At 41.3% G+C, this 20,678-nt stretch overlaps 1 long non-coding RNA gene, 1 other non-coding gene and 1 pseudogene across 2 annotated transcripts in view; all 3 read right to left on the reverse strand.

Annotated features, from left to right (window-relative positions):
• Positions 1 to 13,660, reverse strand: part of LOC147579901 (uncharacterized) — a 52,587-nt gene extending 38,927 nt beyond the window's left edge. The window contains exon 1 of the long non-coding RNA XR_015251843.1: positions 13,481 to 13,660. This is a non-coding gene — a long non-coding RNA (uncharacterized LOC147579901). The remainder of the gene's footprint in view (positions 1 to 13,480) is intronic.
• LOC112855802 (large ribosomal subunit protein eL32 pseudogene) lies at positions 7,830 to 8,276 on the reverse strand (annotated as a pseudogene).
• LOC112856716 (small nucleolar RNA SNORA7) lies at positions 8,337 to 8,476 on the reverse strand. Its single transcript, XR_003223261.1, has one exon. It is a non-coding gene; the product is annotated as a small nucleolar RNA SNORA7 (small nucleolar RNA).
• Positions 13,661 to 20,678: the final 7,018 nt, after the last annotated feature.

Below are 20,678 nucleotides of genomic sequence, written 5' to 3' on the forward strand. Positions count from 1 at the left end.
GATCTCTCAAATAAAACCCAACTGACCTGCTTTAAAAATTCTCTTCCGGGGGCGCCTGGGTGGCGCAGTCGGTTAAGCGTCCGACTTCAGCCAGGTCACGATCTCGCGGTCCGTGAGTTCGAGCCCCGCGTCGGGCTCTAGGCTGATGGCTCAGAGCCTGGAGCCTGTTTCCGATTCTGTGTCTCCCTCTCTCTCTGCCCCTCCCCTGTTCATGCTCTGTCTCTCTCTGTCCCAAAAATAAATAAACGTTGAAAAAACAATTTAAAAAAAAAAAAATTCTCTTCCGAACAGTGGCAAGGAGAGTAGGTGAAGACAATTGTGTAGCCGCAGAAAAACCTTTATAACAAAGGCATTATCAATAACCATGTTTAATGCATACCTGCTATTTTCATAGCAACATGTGATGTGGTGGAGGGCAAAAGCTATGACTGCGTTCAATATAGTGTCTTAAGTCTATTCCAGACAGACCGAACCACATGAGTATACCACCAGCTAATAAAGATTTTTCTTTCTAAGTTTCAAAATATATACAGCTGATATGTTCGGTGTGGCTTTTTTTAAGGACTGGCAAAATGAGAGGCACTGTCCGCTCTGGTCTAGATGGTGCTTTCATTTCCATTTATAGGAATAAGGTGGGCATTATAGAACCTCGAGACAAAGGCTGATCAAAATGCATTAAATGCAACATCCACACTGTTCCCTGTCCCCTGCCTGAGGGTGGGATTCTTCCATTACCTGCACGGTCCCTGGTCCCAAAACTAGGCAGCTCACTGGGATTGGGGGTGGAGGACAAAGGGGGGCAGCCCATACCTGTCAGGAGGGGAGCTGGTCTGCCTCCACTATCACTTTCCTCAGAACAGAGATTGTCCTCCCATGGTGACTCTGTCAAACTCTCACACCACATTGGGACCTGACAAGCTATGAGTGTCGATTTAAAATGTAAGGCATGTTGGCACAAAAACAGACACATAGACCAACGGAATAGAATAGAAACCCCAGAACTAGACCCACAAAAGTATGGCCAACTCATCTTTGACAAAGCAGGAAAGAACATCCAATGGAAAAAAGACAGTCTCTTTAACAAATGGTGCTGGGAGAACTGGACAGCAACATGCAGAAGGTTGAAACTAGACCACTTTCTCACACCATTCACAAAAATAAACTCAAAATGGATAAAGGACCTGAATGTGAGACAGGAAACCATCAAAACCTTAGAGGAGAAAGCAGGAAAAGACCTCTCTGACCTCAGCCGTAGCAATCTCTTACTCGACACATCCCCAAAGGCAAGGGAAGTAAAAGCAAAAGTGAATTACTGGGACCTTATGAAGATAAAAAGCTTCTGCACAGCAAAGGAAACAACCAACAAAACTAAAAGGCAACCAACGGAATGGGAAAAGATATTTGCAAATGACATATCGGACAAAGGGCTAGTATCCAAAATCTATAAAGAGCTCACCAAACTCCACACCCGAAAAGCAAATAACCCAGTGAAGAAATGGGCAGAAAACATGAATAGACACTTCTCTAAAGAAGACATCCGGATGGCCAACAGGCACATGAAAAGATGTTCAGCATCGCTCCTTATCAGGGAAATACAAATCAAAACCACACTCAGGTATCACCTCAAGCCAGTCAGAGTGGCCAAAATGAACAAATCAGGAGACTATAGATGCTGGAGAGGATGTGGAGAAACGGGAACCCTCTTGCACTGTTGGTGGGAATGCAAATTGGTGCAGCCGCTCTGGAAAGCAGTGTGGAGGTTCCTCAGAAAATTAAAAATAGACCTACCCTATGACCCAGCAATAGCACTGCTAGGAATTTATCCAAGGGACACAGGAGTACTGATGCATAGGGGCACTTGTACCCCAATGTTCATAGCAGCACTCTCAACAATAGCCAAATTATGGAAAGAGCCTAAATGTCCATCAACTGATGAATGGATAAAGAAATTGTGGTTTATATACACAATGGAATACTACGTGGCAATGAGAAAAAATGAAATATGGCCTTTTGTAGCAACGTGGATGGAACTGGAGAGTGTGATGCTAAGTGAAATAAGCCATACAGAGAAAGACAGATACCATATGGTTTCACTCTTATGTGGATCCTGAGAAACTTAACAGGAACCCATGGGGGAGGGGAAGGAAAAAAAAAAAAAAAAAAGAGGTTAGAGTGGGAGAGAGCCAAAGCATAAGAGACTCTTAAAACCTGAGAACAAACTGAGGGCTGATGGGGGGTGGGAGGGAGGAGAGGGTGGGTGATGGGTATTGAGGAGGGCACCTTTTGGGATGAGCACTGGGTGTTGTATGGAAACCAATTTGACAATAAATTTCATATATAAATAAAAAAAATTAAAAAAAGAAAAAAAAAACAAAGTAATATGAATTTGTAAAAGTCAAATTGTTTTGCAAATAAGCTTAAAAATATATATATCAGCAAAATCTACAAAAAAAAAATAAAATATAAGGCATGTATGATGTCTAAGCAAAGAGCTATTTTAACAGGAAATTTGTGAGATGTTGTTTCTCTTTTTTTATGGCAACTATCAGCCTATCTTCTGGGAAGGGCATTGAGCTCTTGGAGTTCCATGTTCAATCACAATGGATAAGCACCATAACATGATGCTTAAACAACATAGACTCTGAAGCCTGACTGGACCGACTGGATTCAAATCCTGGCTCGGCCATTTGCTGGCTATGCTATTTTGGATACGTCACAAGCTCTCTGTGCCTCACCTGTATGGAACTAATGACAGTCTCACCTCAGAGGGCTATTAGAGGTTTGCATGAGCTACCATTTATACAATTCTAAGGATATAGTTAGTACTATAAAAGAGTTTGTAAAATTAATATATAATTACAAGTCTATTCATATTATATGCCTCCCACGATAAGATTAAAATCATTTCTTGGTAGTGTTAGGAGGGCTCAGGTCCCATAGGGGATTTCCTAAGGGTCTCCCATAACAGAAGTTCAAAGACATAATGTCAGCATCACAGAGCTGAACAAAGTCACAGAGTTAAAACAACACCTGATGTAGACCTTCATCTTAGAAAAAGCTACGCAAAAATTACCCTCACATAAGCCCTGTACAAATTGAATTACTCCCTGAAACTACTATAAACAGTAATTATTTTAACAGAAGGAATTTAAATTAGTTGTACTTTGAGGTGGGTTTTACAGATATCCCTATATTGATTTGGACATGAACGCAACTGGGTATTTTTTTAACTAATTTATGGAGATGAAATTCACACGATTGTTTTTTAATCTTTAAACCACCTCGTTGAGAAAATTGCTGGAAACAGTATCTCAAGCTTGCACTTGCTTGCAAAGCTATTCCCAATCTGCCCAACATGAGCCCTCCAGGCAAGATTTCACCACCTCACTGGGTAAATGAGAATGACCATCCTTGTATTATAAATATAGTAATTCATACTGTGTGAATTGGATGTTTACTATGCAGTTATTACCATGTTGTGAAACTGTAATTGGCAGATTTTTACAAGACCCTTCCTTGTGTATTGAGTCTTATTTGAGTGAATCATCTCAGAAGACCTAAGTAGGAAGCACTTAAAGATGACCATCAGTATTGCCAGACAGCTCAGCTGTGAACTAGGTGTGCTCTTATTACTAACTTGTACTAAAAGAGAATGAGAAGCTTCTAGAGGTTCCGCAAGGTTGGGTTTTAATGGAGATAGAGTTTGTCCTTACGTGGAACCAGATGCATTTGTTGGACCAGTTTCCCTGGACTAGGAAACAAGATGGCGAGCACAGTGACCACATGGCTAAGTTCAGACAGAGAAACTGGGAGGAGAGGAAGCCAAACCAGATGCCTGCAAAGTGATTCTAAGGCCTTTAAGAATTAACATGACATTATTTTAAGTGCAGGAAACTTTTGGCTATGTACAAATCTCAGATATTTTCACAGAATTTATTTAGAATAAGAAACCAGACATGGGTGGCTTGTTTTTATGTTGTATTATCAGACATTATTTTCTTTATATAGTACCTTGTTTTTTTATAAAAAAATTTTGTTCATATTAACTCCTTCAGCTCTATTAAGGGAGTTTTGTCCATGCTTCCCTTGGAGTGAAAGGGGTGCATGTTCCCTAGGGCCCTGAACAGTAGGGAAGGAGGAATAAAAAATGAGAGAAATTAAAGAAAAGACAAAAACTGAGGAAGGAATCTGCTTATCATGTCCCCTAAGGGTCTCCCTCTAGCCATCCTCCTGGTTCAAACCTCTGATCCAGGGGCCTAATCCCCAACTCTCAGGAAACAGTCTTCTCTCTGCCTCCTGCCTCTCTGCCTTCCTATTCAAAATCCATCTCATAACCAAGACCTTTCCAGTTGTGCCTTGTTTGTTCAGTCCCTCTCAGTCCTCCCATACATCTTTCTTCCTTCTTATATCTTCAAACATTTTTTAGAGCTGCAGTTTGCCTCTACATTTGTGTTTTCTCTGTGTTGTTTTTGTAAGTATTCTGTGCCACATAAATAATTTTTAAACTGTCCTATTAGATTTGAAGTTCTTTGAAGATGAATAGCTTCTATCTCCTTTGTAAGTCTCTGCCACATAATTTATGTTAAAAAGTTTTCAGAAGTAAAATATCTTATTGTTCTTTTTAAAAATGCATCACTGGGGTGCCTGGGTGGCTCAGTCCATTGGGCGTCCAACTCTTGATTTCAGCTCAGGCCATGATCTCAGAGTTCGTGGGATCAAGCTCCTTGTAGGGCTCTGCGCTGACAGCACACGGCCTGCTTGGGATTCTCTCTCTCTGTCTCTCTCTCTCTCTCTCTCTCTGCTCCTCCCCTGCTTGCACTCTCTGTCTCAAAATAAATAAATAAACTTTTAAAAATAAATAAATAAAATAAAAATTCGCAACTCTTGGGTACCTAAGTGGCTCAGATGGTTAAGTGGCTCAGATGGTTAAATGTTGAACTCTTGATTTCAGCTCAGGTCATGATCTCAGGTTTTGTACTGAGTGTGGAGCCTGCTTTAGATTCTCTCTCTCCCTCTCTCTCTCTGTCCCTCTCCCGTTGGTGCACGTGTACCTCCCTCTCTCTTTCTCTATTAAAAAAATGTGTCACTCTAAGAAAAACCCAAACAGAACAAAAAGAAGAAAATTCATAATTCCAACACAAAGAGATACTAATCTTTAACATTTCAGAATACATTCCCTTGGGGGTACCTGGGTGGCTCAGTCAGTTAAGCACCTGACTTCAGCTCAGGTCATGATCTCACAGTTCATGATTTCGGGCCCCCGTCAGGTACTGTGCTGACAGCTCTGAGCCTGGAGCCTGCTTTGGGTTCTGTGTCTCTCTCTTGCTCTGCCTCTCTCCCACTCAGGCTCTGTCTCTGTCTCTCTCTCTCTCAAGAATAAATAAACATTAAAAAATTTTTAAAAAAAGAATACATTCTCTTGGTCTTTGCATGTACAAAAGTTGACAGAAAAGGGGTCTTGCTTCATATTCTATTTTACGACTTTCTTCTTTTATTTTTATGTTGCTACACAGACCTACCTCGATCTTCAGAATAACCATATAATATTCCAAGGCACAGATGTTTCATAATATTATTGATCTATTAATAGATACTTAGATTACTCCAAATGGACTTTTAGGTTATAAGAAAGCTGTGAAGGATGACTCCCTTGTTTTAAGCTTAAGTTTCTGGGTAGATAGATAGATGGCAATAATGCCAATTAAGATATAGAATACCAGAGAAGTAGCAGGTCTTGAGTAGACAAATTGCTTCTTTTTCCAGACTATCTTCTCTTTACAATATTATAACCATTAAAATCACAAACCAACATCAATACGTTACTGTTACCTAATTCTCGTGCTCCATTCAAGCTTCACTAATTGTCCCAATATCATCATTTGTAGCAAAGGGACTCAAGCCAGGATCGTGCATAGCATTTAGTTACTGTGTGTCTCCAACTTGCTTCAATCTGAAATTGTTCTCCAGTCGTTCCTGGTCTTTCACAGACTCAAAACTTTTGAAGATTATAGGCTAGCTGTTTCCTGGAAAGTTACTTATTTTGGGTGTGCCTGATGTGTCCTCAAGATTAGATTTATATTATGCATTTTTGCCAGGGATATCATAAAAGAGATGCTTTGCGCTCTTGATTACATTCTATCACAAGTGCTTAAAGCCCATTCGTCCCATTACTTGTGACGTTAATCTTGATCACTTGATTAGGTGCTCTGTGCCAGACTTCTCCATCGTAAATTTACCCTCTTTTTCCTTCTTAATCATCAAATATTTGTTGGGAGGTATTTTGAAGTGATATAAATCATTCCTCACTCAACTTTCACCCAGCATGCATTTCATGAGGGTTCTTGACTGAATTATTTTTATTATTTTGGTTGCCAAAGTGATTTTCTAATTCTATCATTATTTTACATTCATTAGTTGGCATTCCATGATAAAGGAGAGCTTTTCCCTCTCCCTCTTTATTATTCATTGACTTATTTCAGCATAGACTCACTGATTTCCATTTTATTAAATGGATTATGATCTGCAATTATTATTATTTATCTTGATGCTCAAATTATTTCAGATTTGGCAGGTGGGAGCCCCATCACACTGGCTTCTATGTTCTTTTGACATATCTCCATTATTCTTCTAGAACTTCTTAATTTCTGATGCAAAAACATATTCCAGACTCATACTTTCCCTGCCCTAACCCTTAAATCAGTCACTTCTCTAAAGAGCCTAGGTTTCCTTTGGTGGAGAATGTTATTTAGAAGTCAAGATCTGGGTGGTAGGTATGCTTATTGCTATTGGGATGTTACTCCTCCCAGAGGTGCTCTGAGGCTAGAAGCTCGGGAGATCTATATTTCTGTATCTATTGATACATGTGAAAACCGTAAGTCTACACAGTTACCTTCAATTCTATTCCAATACCACAAGATTCATTCATTTTAGTTACCTTCCTCTCCATATCATAATTGCCTTTTCTGATAGAGAAACACCTATCTTTCATTATTCTCAGTATGTTTATTTATTTTATCAAGCCCCATGTGTAACCAATCTTCTGTTGTTACCATCATAGCCCTGTACAGATGCCCTCATCATCTCACCCACTCTGGGCCCACCCTTACCCCTTCCCCTTGCATAGAGGGCCCTCCTCTCTCAACTAAGTCCTTAATAATCCTGTTGGGCCCTCACCACTCCAATCCATTGATGTGCCTCACCACATTTGGGCTCCTATGTCTATGACAGATCTCTGAAACTCCCACTCCCCACTGATGAATACTTTGTTTGGCATAAGCTAATGGCTTTATACTAAATTATTCAAAAGTACTGAAAGGAGAGAGGGGAAAAAGGTCCATGGCAACTAAATGGACTGTGGAATCTTAGACAAGAATAGGGCCATTATTGGGAAAGTGGTAAAATTTGAATAAGATATATAAATTAATTAACAGTAATATATCAATGTTATTTTCCTGGTTTTGATGATCATGTACAATGTTAACATTAGGAAAATCTGGGTGAAAGATAAATGGGGAACTCTCCATACTGTTTTTTTGCAATTTTTATGTAAGTATAAAATTATCTCAAAATAGAAAAAAAAAGTTTTAACTATTGCATTCTCTTTAGGCAAGATTCAAATAATGTAGAAGTATTCAAACTAAAAAAATGAGGAAGAAAATAATAAAGAAATAGTACCAATTTTACACAAACCCTCTCAGGAAACAGAAGAGGCAGAACACGTCTCCCTTCATTATCCTGATATAAAAACCAGAAAAAGATATTACCAAAAACTCTGAGATAATATGCTTATGAATCTAACCATGACAATTCTTTTTTTTTTTTTTGTAGTTTTATGGTTTTATCAACACAAATACGACATGCACATAAGCTGTCTGTTCATTTACTTTGCTGCACAGCCTGGCGATGGGACCGATGGCCAACGGGGCTGCTCTTTCCACCATGGCTTCGTGGTTCTTGGAGGAGACATTGTGAGCAATCTGCACAGTAAGATTTGTTGCACGTCAGCGACACCTCAAGCTCCTTGAGGTTATGGACTAGAAGCTTCCAGAAACCACTGGGCAGCATGTGCTTTGTTTTCATGTTGCTCCTATAACCAACGTTGGGCATCAAGATCTGGCCCTTGAATCTTCTGCACACTCTACTGTCAAAGCCTCTGGGTTTCCGCTGGTTGCGCTTGATTTTGACCTATCAGTCTGGTGCCAGATGAATTTCTTGGTCTTATTTTTAAGAATCTTGGGCTTCACCAGAGGTCTGAAGGCAGCCATGATGCCTTCAAGAACGAGGCAGAGATGGTGTCAAAGAGTCCTGGAAGGAGGCTTTCCTGCTCAGGGCTTGAACATTGTTGCAAGGAGTCTTCCAAACACCAGCTACAGAGCAAGCTGGGAATGGAATGGGTACCTCTGCCAAGCTTGTTTTCCCTCTCATCTCCACAGCTGGCAGAATACCAACCACTCTCCAGACACGATCGTGGGAGGTCTAAACATGACAATTCTTAATAAAATTTTGGCAAATCAAATCCAGGAAAAAACATATATATTTATCCATGCAGAATCAATCCCTGGAATGCAAAGTTGGTTCAACATTCAAAGAAATCAATAGTGTAAAGTCACCATATCAGTAAACTAAAAAAGGAAAAAAACATAGGGTTATCTCAATAGATTTTTTAAAAAAGCATTTGCCAAGGGGCGCCAGGGTGGCTCAGTCGGTTAGGCATCCGACTTTGGATCAGGTCATGATCTCACAGTTTGTGGGTTCAAGCCCCACATCAAGCTCTGCTGTGACAGCTCAGAGCCTGGAGCCTGCTTTGGATTCTGTCTCCCTCTCCCTCTCTGCCCCTCCTCCACTTATGTGCATGTATGCATGCGCATGCGTTCTCTCTCTCTCTCTCTCTCAAAAATAAATAAACTTCCCACACACACACACCAAAAAAAAAAAAAAAAAAAAGCATTTGCCAAAATCCAGAACCTTTTCATAATAAAAATACTCAGGTAAGTAGGAATAGAAGGTGACTTTCTCAAGCTGATAGAGGACATCAAACTTAATGGTGAAAAAAATATTCTTCCTTTTAAAATTAGGGACTCAGCAAAATGTCTGTTCTCACTGAATCCGTGCTCTTTAACAGTGCAATAGGCAAAATAAAGAAATAAAAGACATATACTTTAGAAAAAAACAAGAATATTATCATCCATGTAGAAAATCCCAAAGAATCTATAAAACAATGAATAAAATAAGTGAGTTTAGTAAAGTCAGAATACAAGGTCAATATACAAAAAGCATATTTCAAGGTACTAACAGTAAACCATCAGAAATTAAAATTTAAAAGATAACATTTACAATAGCATCGGAAAACCATGAAATTCTTAGGAATAAGTCTAAGAAAAAATGTAATACCTATTGCTGAAAACTGTAAAATATTGCTGAGAAAAATTAAAGAAGACCTAAAAAAAAAAGAGAGAGAGAGAGATACTATGTTCATGAATCAAAAGACTCAATATGGTTAAAATGTCAATTCTCCCTAAATTAACCTAAAAATTCAAAGAAACCCCAATCAAAATCCCCGCCTTGCTAATTTTTTTAAAGAAATTGACAAGCTGATCCTAAGATTTATATGGAAATGCAAAGAATGTAGTCAAAACTATTTTGAAAAAGAACAAAATTGGAGGACTCACATTATTGCATTTTAAATCTCTTACGAGACTATATTAATCAAGACAGTGTGGTTTTGGCATATGGACAGACACATAGATCAATGAAACAGAACAGAGAGTTCAACATGACTCACACATATTGGTCAATTGATTATGGACAAGGATGACAGAGTAGTTCACTAGAGAAAAGATAGTCTTCAGCAAATGACAATGCTGTAACAATTGGACAGACATGAGCGAAAATGAACTTTGACCCTTACCTTTACCATACATAAAAACTAACTCAGTAGGTAAATCTATAGAGATAGAAAGTCTAGACCTAAGAGCGTGGGAGGAGAAATATGAAGTCACACTACTAACGGGTAATGACGTTTCTTTTTGTTTTGATAAAAATGTTTAAAATCAGATTATACTGATGACTGCAACTCTAAATATACAAACAAACATTGAATTGTACACTTTGAATGGATTAAACGCATGGTATGTGAATTATATCTGTTTAAAAAGCTGTTAAAAATGAACACAAAATGAATCATAGACCTAAATGTAAGAGCTAAAACTATAAAGTTCTAAGAGAAAATACAGAAAAAAAATCTGTCATATTGGGTTAGGCAAATAATTTTTTTTTAATTTTTTAATGTTTTATTTATTTTGAGAGAGAGAAAGAGAGACAGAGTACAAGTGGGGAGGGGCAGAGAGAGAGGGAGACACAGACTCCGAAGTAGGCTCCAGCCTCTGAGGGATCAGTACAGAGCCCAACATGGGATTTGAACTCACAGACTGTGAGATGGTGACCTGAGCCAGAGTCAACACCTAACTGACTGAGCCACCCAGGCACCCCTAGGCAAATAATTCTTAAATAGGACACAAAAAGGACAAACTACATAAAAAAAAAAAAAAAAGAATAAATTACACTTCACCAAATGAAAAACCTTTGCTGTTCAAAAGACAACATTCAGAAAAATGGAAAAACAAGTACAGACTGGGAGAAAATATTTGCAAAAACACATTTCTAATAAAGAACTTATATCCAGAGGCGCCTGGGTGGCTCAGATGGCTAAGCCTCTGACCCTTGGTTTCAGCTCAGTTCATGATCTCATGGTTCATGATCTCACGGTTCGAGCCCTGCATCTGCACCGCCCCCCCCCCGCCACTTGTCTCTCTCTCTCTCTCTCTCTCTCTCTCTCTCTCTCTCTCTCAAAATAAATAAACTTAAAAAAAAAAAAACTTATATCCAGAATATATTAAGAACTCTTACGGTTCCATATCAGGAAGATAACTCAGTTTTTTAATAAATGAAAGATTTGAAGCACTTCACTGAAAATAATATACACATGGCAAATAAGCACATGCAAGGTGTTCGATATTATTAGTCATTAGAAAGATGCAAATTAAAACCATAATGAGATAACACTACATACCTACTAGAATGACTCATCCAAACAACTGGTAATAAATAAAGCTGATGAAGATGTGGAGCACTGTGGGAATGCAAAATGGTACAGTGACTCTGAAAAATAGTTTGCCACTTTCTTATAAAATTAATCATACATTTAATATATGACCCAACAATCTCACTCTTAGGTATTTACCCAAGAGAAAACTTGTATCTACACAATGACTTGTACAAAAATGTTTACAGCACCTTTATTTGTAATTCGCAAAAGCAGAAAACAAGCCACATTGGTGAATGGATAAACTATCATACAATGGAATACTAATCAGTATGAAAAAGAACTAACTACATGGCCAAATCTCAAATCATTAAGCTACTGAAAGAAGCCAGGCATAACAAGCTACCTGCATACTGTATGATCCCATTTATTGCCATTTAAAAAAAAAAAATTTTTTTTAACGTTTATTTATTTTTGAGACAGAGAGAGAGAGAGAGAGCATGAACGGGGGAGGCTCAGAGAGAGAGGGAGACACAGAATCTGAAACAGGCTCCAGGCTCTGAGCAGTCAGCACAGAGCCCGACGCGGGGCTCGAACCCACGGACCGCGAGATCGTGACCTGAGCCGAAGTCGGACGCTTAACCAACTGAGCCACCCAGGCGCCCCTACCATTTTTAAAAAATAAGATCGATGGTCACTTGGGGCAGGGAGTAAGGGTAGGAGATTGACTGCAAGGAGGCAGAAGAGAACTTTCAAGGGTGATGGAAATGTTCCATATCTTGATTGGGATGGTGGTTACATGACTGTATAGATTTGCCAAAACTCATGTGACCACACAGTTTGAAGAGTGTTTTTACATATATATGTATAATTACTTGGTAATTATATATAAATTTGACTTCAGTAAAGCTGATTTTATTTTCTTTATAATTCTTTTTTTTTTTAATCCAAGTTAGTTAACATACAGTGTGACAACGATTTCAGGAGTAGAATTTAGTGATTCATCCCTTACATAGAACACTCAGTGCTCACCCCAACAAGTACCCTCCTTAATGCCCATCACCCATTTAGCCCAACCCCCCACCTAACACCCCTCCAACAACCCTCAGTTTGTTCTCTTTATTTAAGAGTCTCTTATAGTTTGTCTCCCTCTCGCTTTTTATCTCATTTTTCCTTTCTTTCCCCTTATGTTCACCTGTTTTGTTTCTTAAATTCCACATATGAGTGAAATCATACGATATTTGTCTTTCTCTGACTAATTTCGCTTAGCATAGTACCCTCTACTTCCTTCCACGTTGTTGCAAATGGCAAGATGTCATTCTTTTTGATGGCCGAGTAATATTCCATTGTCTATATATACACCACATCTTCTTTATCCATTCATCAGTTGATGGACATTTGGGCTCTTTCCATAATTTGGCTATTGTTGATAGCTCTACTATAAACATTGGCTTGCATGTGTCCCTTTGAATCAGCATTTTTGTGTCCTTTGGACAAATACCTAGTAGTGAGTAAAACTGACTTTAAAGAAAATACCAAAGAAAATTGGGGGGAGAAAAGCAATGCATTCTCTTTAGGAAAAATTCAAATAATATTGAAGTATACTCAGTAAAATAATGAAAATCCCCACTCTGCCTTCTTCAATCCCATTTGTATACGTTCTTTCTCATAATTTACCCATGTTCTTTCCTTTGTAAAAAGAATCTACATGTGATGCTATGCCATGTATTGTTTTGTAACCTGCCTCATTGGAATCACTTTTCACTGTGGACATCTTCCCGTTATTCATCAATACATAAAAATCTCTATCGTCTCCCACCTCAGCACATCTCACTGTGAAGGATAGAGTGGGCTTTCCAGAAATGTCGTTGACCTTCTCCGCTTGCCATGAGTCAACTGGCCAGAGAGGGTCGGTCTGACCGTCAAGAGGAACAGACTTACTCCAGCAGCTGTCAGCCTCCAGAGGACACTGTGTTCTTTGGACCAGTTACCAAACCAGCCAGGTCAGTTTCTCCTCCTATTTCAAAGCAAATTTCCTCTCATTCTCCTTGAATTGCCACAACATTTGGCTTGTAATCATGCTACAGAGGTGGGGGAAGTGTGGCCTAGAGGAATACCTTTCTATAAATACAGAACAATTGTTCACACATTATCATTTCTATTTATCTATTTATTTTAACCAGTATGCTTGCAGTCTGAACTATTCAATTGATCCTCGAGAGACTTGTTCAAGGTCACACAGGCCCCGGCAATGACGGGAAGGAAGAGCGTGGGGTGACTGTGTTGTTTTCAGCCAGCAACAGGTTGTGCCAGTCACTGCCATCCCTACCAAGCCCGGAGCAGAATGCCAGAAGCACGGAGCTCAGTGCTGACATTTGGAAGAAATGGTTGGATTCTGGAAAGTTATATGACAGCCCCAGCAGCATTTTCCCTACTCACCCCTGGAAAGAGCATCTGAGTGCTCTAGATACCTCAAGATCTCCTTCGCAGCTTCAGGGAACCAGCATCTCCAACTGCTGCCTTTCAATACCCTGACACCCCTTGAACGGCCACCTCTGTCAAGTGCATGACAACTTCAAACTACACTGACCACGGAAGGGGTCTCAAGCCACACAAGGAATTTGCAAGCCTTTGCAAGCCGCGCTTCTCCAACTCGCTATTCTACGAACTGGAGCCAGCAGGGAGTAACTTAATAGAGATAACGGCAGCTATGCTATTGTTGATTAAAAGGGATGGTTTGGGGTGCTATGACTAGGTCATTTCCAAGGTTCCTTTCCATTCTAAAGCTCTCTGTTATGTTCCTAATCAAGGCAGCAGTGCTGCGGTGAAGAGCACACATTTCGGCATCAGAGAGACTTGGTTTCAGACCCTGGTTCTGCCACCTACCAGCTAAATGACATTGGGCAAGTTACTTGACCTTGCTCAACTCCAGCTTCTGTCATGTTCACTGGGCAGGGCTTAGCACCGCACCCAACTCAGCGGAAATGCTCGGTGCCGTGGCTATTACAATCTCTATTACACAGTAAGAGCTTCATCTTTCTGGGAGTACACACAGAAAGTTTGTCTAGTTGCAAGGATCCTTTCTTCTAAAACTATCCTGAGTAGAATAAAGGAGGATGTGATCATCTGAAGGAAAGGACTGGTCAGTGTCTTTTTATTTTTTTACTTTAGGAGATCTGAGTGGCAGCCATAAGGAGCAGTTGTCAGAGGTAATCACTGAAGATAAGTGAGGGAGAAGTTCAGGGACTGCTCAAGATCACAAAGCTAACTAATTTGCCAATCCATTCTTAGCCTCAAATTTCTCCTGTGTCCCAGATAAGCATCTCATTTGAGGCACCACACAGCCTAACTCTAGCCCTGCTCTGAGAAAACATTGACATTAGAAGTATCCCTTACAGTGTCTGTGTTGTATCAATATTAAGCTACCATTTATTAAGCACTTACGATTTGCCTGCACTGTGGTCTAATCATTGTTCATTCAGTCCTTAAAACACCCTGTGTGAGAGGCGCCTGGGTGGCGCAGTCGGTTAAGCGTCCGACTTCAGCCAGGTCACGATCTCGCGGTCCGGGAGTTCGAGCCCCGCGTCAGGCTCTGGGCTGATGGCTCGGAGCCTGGAGCCTGTTTCCGATTCTGTGTCTCCCTCTCTCTCTGCCCCTCCCCCGTTCATGCTCTGTCTCTCTCTGTCCCAAAAATAAATAAAAAACGTTGAAAAAAAAATTAAAAAAAAAAAACAAAAAAACACCCTGTATGTATCACTTCCCTATTTTATGGACGGAGAAACTTAGGCACAGAGAGGTTAGTCACCTTGCCCAAGGTCACACAGCCAGTAACTGATAGAGTCACAGTTCCACAGTGAATTGATGCTGTGGGTCTGAGGGGTTAGAATGTGTGATTTACAGGGTCCCTGTCAGCTCTAAATCACAGCTAAATGGCCCTTAGGATTCCAAGATACTCTGAGGCAACCAACAATGCCCCCCTAAAACTCTGCCTCCTTGTGCTTCTGTGTGGTGGCAGGAATGGACCCACATCAAAGCAGGAGCTTGGGTGGCTCAGTCAGTTGAGTGTCAGACTTCAGCTCAGGTCACGATCTCACAGTTTGTGAGTTCGAGCCCAGCATCGGGCTCTGTGCTGACGGCTCGGAGCCTGGAGCCTGTTTCGGATTCTGTGTCTCTCTCTCTCTGCTCCTCCCCTGCTCATGCTCTGTCTCTGTCTCCCCACTCTCTCTACCCCTCCCCCACTCACACGCATGCTTGGCCCTCTCTCTCTCTCTCTGTCTCTCTCAAAATAAATAAACATCAAAAAAAAGTTTTAACTAAACTAATTTAATTTACTTTTAAAGAAGCAAGAGCTGGAGAGAGAGAACCAGCTCCAGCTCTTGGCAGAAGACTCTTAGCCTGACCTTCTCAAACTGGAAGGGAAAGGTCATTCCATTGGACTTTGCTGCATTCAACGGCAAGAGGCTTTCTTCCCAGAATATTCTCCAAAGAAATGACGTGTGACTTATAGCATGATTCGGAGGAAGCTGGGAAGGCTGAGAGCAGAGGACTGAGCCTGGTAGGGAAGCCCTGTGGGTTTGGATGGAAAGAACAGCAGCAGAAAGGTCTAGAGTTGCCAGGCACAAAACTTAAGTTCTGCCCAATGTTCCTGGGCCCGGTTTTTGTGTGCAAGGAGAAGCAGAAGGGAGACTCTGATGAACGCTAATAACTAGTAATTATAAGGAGCTAAAAGGCCAGCATAAGGGAACAGTTTTTAGGGTACAGTGTCTGGAATCCAATACACCTGGATTTTATTCCCTTTTAGTTCTCTTATAAGCTGGGTTGCTTTTGTTTGGCATGTTGCTTACCCTTTCTGGGCCTCGTGTCCTGACCTGTAAGGTGAAATAACAAATAGGATCGTTGTGAAGATTCCTGTAGAGCATGAAACCCAAGGCCCCGGGCATGGTAAGGGCTCAATAAATGTCTGCTAGCGTTAACTGTGTTCCTAAATAAACAATATTCTTTGTAGCATTTGCTCCAAAGACTCAGTAAACCTTCTCAGCTGATTTCTGTGGGTTCTGTGGGCTAGTTTGGCAAACAATTCAGAGCTGTCTCTCAGTCGCCCTTCTCAATCCTGGGGAAATTGCTTTCCACCCGCTTTTATAAGTGATACGTAGACATTTTTATTCTTCAAAATGTTGTCATACACTCATCCATTGCTGGTGGGGAAGCAAAATCGTACAGCCGCTTTGGAACACGGTTTGGCAGTTTTTGATACAGTTAAACATACACATACCATGAGACTCAGTGATCCCACTTGTAGGTATACATCCAAGAGAAACGAAAACTGATGTTTGCACAAAAACCTGTTTGCAGATGCTTATGGCAGCTCTATTCATAATCAAAACTGGTCTAAGCTGGAAACAACCCAAATGTCCTTCAGTTGGTAAAAGGATAAACAAACTAGTGCATCTCTCAGTGAAATACTACCTACCAGTCAAAAATATGGGCCAGTGACCTATGCATGAATGAGTCCCAAACGCAAAGCGAAAGAAGCTAGAGCCGACAGGCTACATAATGTATGATGTGATTTCTGTGACATTCTAGAACGGGCAAAATTATAGATACAGAAAACAGGTCAGTGGTGGTTTTCAAGGTCTAAGGGGTTGACCAGGAAGGGGCACAGGAGAATTTTAGGGGGTGATGGAATTATTCTATATAGTGATTGTGGTGCTAGGTTGCATGACTATACCCATTGTCAAAACTGACAGAAATATATGCTAAAAAGGGCAAATTATACTTTATGTAAATTATACCTCAATTAAAAGAAAATCAGGTGCACCTGGGTGGCTCAGTCGGCTAAGTGTCCGACCCTTGGTTCCGGCTCAGGTCATGATCTCACAGTTCGAAAGATCGAGCCCTTTGTCAGGCTCTGTACTGACAGAGCTTGGGATTCTCTCTCTCCTCTCTCTGCCTCTCCCCTGCTCGTGCACACACTTTCTCTCTCTCAAAAATAAATAAACTAAAAAAAAAAAAAAAGAAAAGAAAATATTTGTGCACACATATTCTCATTTTATTCCCACATCCTCATCACCTGGGCCAAGTTCTCTCATTTTTGCTGCAGGAAGGTGAGGCTTATGGAGGGAAGTGGAACCAGGACCCCAGGGCTCCTTCCTTGGAACTGCTTCCATTCTGACTCGATCAGACGCCTCAGTGCTGTAGCCCCTGTATGTCTCTCTCTCATCCTCCCTTTCCTATGAATGTCTAATGTTTTAAGCCATCCACTTAAATAACGCCAATAATTAATCAATGGATTTGTCAATTAAAAGTTTGGCAGTGGGTATCTGAATTCCACAAAGCTTCAGAAAAACGTATTTCTTCCAAGGTCTCTAATTTTGTCACGGGGAAGAGACCCAGGACACCCTTTGGAGGACCCACAGGCCCTGGGGCATGCACGTTCCCCTGAAGTAAAAGGAACCCGGGGCTTATAGGCAAATACTCTTGCTACGGTAAGCGGCAAGCGAGCAGCAGGATCAAAGCTGCAGCATCTGTCACACTGAAACACTGACTTCCAAACTACCTCTTGGAATACATTTTTGCCTTTTGGAGTGTGTCACAATGGAGACTGATTAAATTGTTTAAAATAGGTTATTGTCCCATTCAACCTCAAACCTCTCCATTAAAAACCTGTGATTTTTGTTTGTTTGCTCTTTGTAACTTGGGCTTTCATTACATGATGGAACAAATAATATATGTAAAATCGTTTCATTATATTAAAATTTCTCCTAGAGGATATAAACCCTGAAATCATGATATATGAAAATTGTGAAATAACGAAAATGGTGAAGTCCTGTATATCGCTAATAGGAGCCAAAATGATCAACGAAACGAATTCCAATCAACGAAAGAGCTTCCGATGTCAACGAGGAGGCTAACCCTGGCGCGAAGGAACAAAACACCCCCTGCTGGCTCTTTCTTTTAAAAGCTATGAACCAATGCCTCTGGTTTCTTGACAAAGGAATCAAATTAGTTCAAGGACTACAAGTAAAGTATAGGCTAAACACAGACTGGCCCTCGACATAATCTCCTCCTCTCCATCTTGACCCCTAAGTCCTCTGAATTGTTGAACGCATTCTGAGAAGAATTCAGAGCCAGGCATTATTAGCAGGGACCGCCCTGCCCCAAGCACACTGTGTGGAGTGGAGACCCAAACAGTCTCTTCGTTGTCCATCAAGCCAGGGATGTTTAGGTCAGGTAGGGAAGCTCTACGCAGCCCCCAAGGCTGGTAATACAGATAGTACAATCTTCGTGATTATTCTTCTCAGACACTTCCAAGAGTGCATTAACATTTATCCATGTAGTCTATAAAGTATGATGGGGTTGAAATAAATTATTACAAGCTTCAGTTCCCACACTATTTGTTGTACCCCCCCCCCCCCCCCACCACCACTCACCAGCTACGGCGCTGGGTGCTGTGGATATGCGTAGGAACAAAATGGGCATGGTCCCTGACCTCATAAAGTTTATGGTCTAGTGGAGTGAGAGTCCATAAATAAGTCAACAAACACCAAATCAAAACAGATAGGGGATTGTCTTAGTCCATTCGTGCTGCTATAACAAAATACCACAGACTAGATGGTTTATAACAACAGACGTTTATTGTTCCCCGTTCTGGAGGCTGAAAGTTCAAGGAACTGAATAGTCTAGTCTACAGGGAAGAAATGTATGGGAGGAATACTCTGGCCTTTCTACTCCCTCTTTTATTCCCCCTGGGAGGAGGAATGACTCATGGACTTGCAGATTGAGAGGAGAAACTGGCTGCCTGTGGTTCAGCCCAGTCTCCTAAATCCAGCTTTTCAGAATCCAGGAAGACTTCCTAAAGGAGGTGTTGGCTAAGCCCCAAAGGATGAGAAGAAAAGGAGGGTGAGTGGTAGTAGTTTAGGGGAGGCAACCCTCAGGGCAGAAGGGGCAGTATGTGGAAATCCCTGGATGCAGAAAAAAACATGGCCCTTGGGGGAACAGGCAAGACATTCTGCATGGCTGGATTTGTAGAGGGTGAGAGAACAGGAGCTAAAAGATGAGGCTGGCCAAGGAGCCAGATCACAAAGGGACTTAGGTGCTAAACTGTGGAGTCTAAGTTTATCCTGAGGTCATGGAGAGGGATAGAAAGGTTTAATAGAAAGAGTAAAGATACTTCATTTCTGATAGACCCATCTGGGCTGTGGAGTGGGGAATGGCAGGAAAAGGACTGGAGGTTCCAGCCCTCTCTGAAATTGTAAGAAGAGGAATCAAGTGTCCTTTGCAGTGTTAGAAACCTTTGTCTTGACCTTCCAGGCCCAGTTGTCCTGGGCCCCGGGTCTGAACTCCTTTCAGAGGGCCCTCTTCATACAGCCCCCATCCCAGCTCTGATAACCACTCATGCTCTCTCCCCTACAGGTCTGGGGTAGGCACCCCAGGGGTTCCGTGCAATTCCTTGTGGTTTCTTTACACCCTGCCCACGTATTTGTAAACAACCTTGTTATTAAAAGCTCCTTGAACATCCTAATTTGAGTGTGCCAGCTGGTTCCTGCTGAGCCCCTCAAGGTTATACCCTTTCCCCTAAATAAGGAGAAAGCAAGCATAAGTGACTCGGGAAAAGGATGGGACAGTCTTCCTAAGGATAATGGCTTGAGAAGTTTGCTGTTTAGGAAAGATAACAGACCTTCTGAGATAGTGGTTGTCTTTTAATAGCCCTACCGTTTGAATGAGAATGATGCCACTCACTTAAAAAGAAGAGAAAAATCATCGGAAATCCCACCTCCCGGAAACAAATGCTATTAAATGTTTGCTGGCTATCCTTCTACACATTTCTCTACAGATATATACTCCTACAGATAGGTTCAATTTTGAGTGAGTCATACTCCAAATGCTGTATCAAACCTACTTTTTCTCACTCATCCATAAGCCTCAAGTTCTGAGTTGCCTGTGGAATAATCCAAGTAGATGTGTCCAGAAACAAATTGAAAATAACAATCTAAAGTTGAAGAGACTCAGTCTTGGGGTCACCATCAGAGAGATGACCGTGAAAGCCGCAGGAGGTGGAGGATTCCATGAGGCAGAGGGTAGGAGGGGAAGAGGGAGAGCCACCAGAGCCACTGTAGAGCTGAAACTCAAACAACAGAGTGGGAGGAGTCAGAGGAGGCAGATAAGGAGGTTTGAGGAGGGGGGTAGTTCTTGGCCTTTGAGAAAGAGGAGTGGTGGATTTAGCAATACAGGGTAGCTGGTGGCCTGGATAAGAGTGATTTTAGCCAAGTGATGGAGTGGAAGCCACACTGTGGAAGAGCTCAGGAGAAAATGGAGGTAGTCTGCCCTCCCCACTGGCTGACCCCTCGTCCCTCATCAGAGCTTCTCAGACTCTGCTGTGCAGATGAATCACCTGGGACTATTGTCATATTGCAGATCTGATTCAGTGGGTCTGGGGTGTATTTCTAGTAAGTGCCAAGGTAATGTGGCTTTGGCTGCACATTGGAATCACCTGGAGAGCTTTTAAAAAATACTGTTGCCCGCTTCTTGCCTCCAGAGGTTCTGACTTAATTGGTTTGGGGTACAGCCTGAGTATCAGAATTTTTAATAGCCTCAGAGTGACTTTAACTTGTAGCCAGTGCTGTCCTATAATGCTTTG

The sequence above is a fragment of the Puma concolor genome, chromosome B3 (assembly GCF_028749965.1).
Source record: "Puma concolor isolate L17-30 chromosome B3, mPumCon1.1.hap2, whole genome shotgun sequence".
NCBI classification, from domain to species: domain Eukaryota; kingdom Metazoa; phylum Chordata; class Mammalia; order Carnivora; family Felidae; genus Puma; species Puma concolor.